This window comes from Sinocyclocheilus rhinocerous, unplaced genomic scaffold, assembly GCF_001515625.1.
Source record: "Sinocyclocheilus rhinocerous isolate Xijiao unplaced genomic scaffold, SAMN03320098_v1.1 scaffold1806, whole genome shotgun sequence".
NCBI lineage: Eukaryota > Metazoa > Chordata > Actinopteri > Cypriniformes > Cyprinidae > Sinocyclocheilus > Sinocyclocheilus rhinocerous.
The window spans coordinates 493,084-493,733 of NW_015658531.1; the positions used below are offsets into that span (position 1 = coordinate 493,084).

Below are 650 nucleotides of genomic sequence, written 5' to 3' on the forward strand. Positions count from 1 at the left end.
ATCTAGTGGCTTCAACTGGATAGGCTAACAAAAGCATTAAAATGCAACGACACTTACATCGTCATCGCATCTTGTGCGCGCGCCGCTGAGCTGCCTGACGCACAGCTAAAATTTGAATGCAACGTTTTTGCATTTGAATGTGGATTTTTATTTTAAATTCAACTAATATTCGAAATTCGATTTTTTTTTTGGACAGCCCTACACCGTACAGCTGCATCACTCACACAGTTTTCAAATGACTGATTTAATCTGACAGTCTGTATGGATTTATTTTATTTTATCATCTGATCTACACGTTATACTGAATAGATGTCGCTGGGGTATATTTGTAGCAATAGCCAAAAATACATTGAGAGTCAAAATTATTGATTTTTTTTAATGCCAAAAATCATTAGGATATCAAGTAAAGATCATGTTCCATGAAGATATTTTGTAAATGTCCTACCGTAAATATATCAAAACTTAATTTTTGATTAGTAATATGCATTGCTAAGAACTTCATTTGGACAACTTTAAAAGTGTTTTTTTTTTCAATATTTTGATTTTTTTTTGCACCCTCAGATTCCAGATTTTCAAATAGTTGTATCTCAGCCAAATATTGTCCGATCCTAACAAACCATACATCAATGGAAAAATTATTTATTCAGCTT

The 650-nt window shown here is 32.3% G+C and overlaps 1 protein-coding gene across 1 annotated transcript in view; it reads right to left on the bottom strand.

Moving 5' to 3' along the window:
* LOC107722698 (mitogen-activated protein kinase kinase kinase 13-like) overlaps nt 1–650 on the bottom strand; it is an 85,211-nt gene that overhangs the window by 9,705 nt on the left and 74,856 nt on the right. The gene's annotated exons all lie outside the window — the stretch shown is intronic.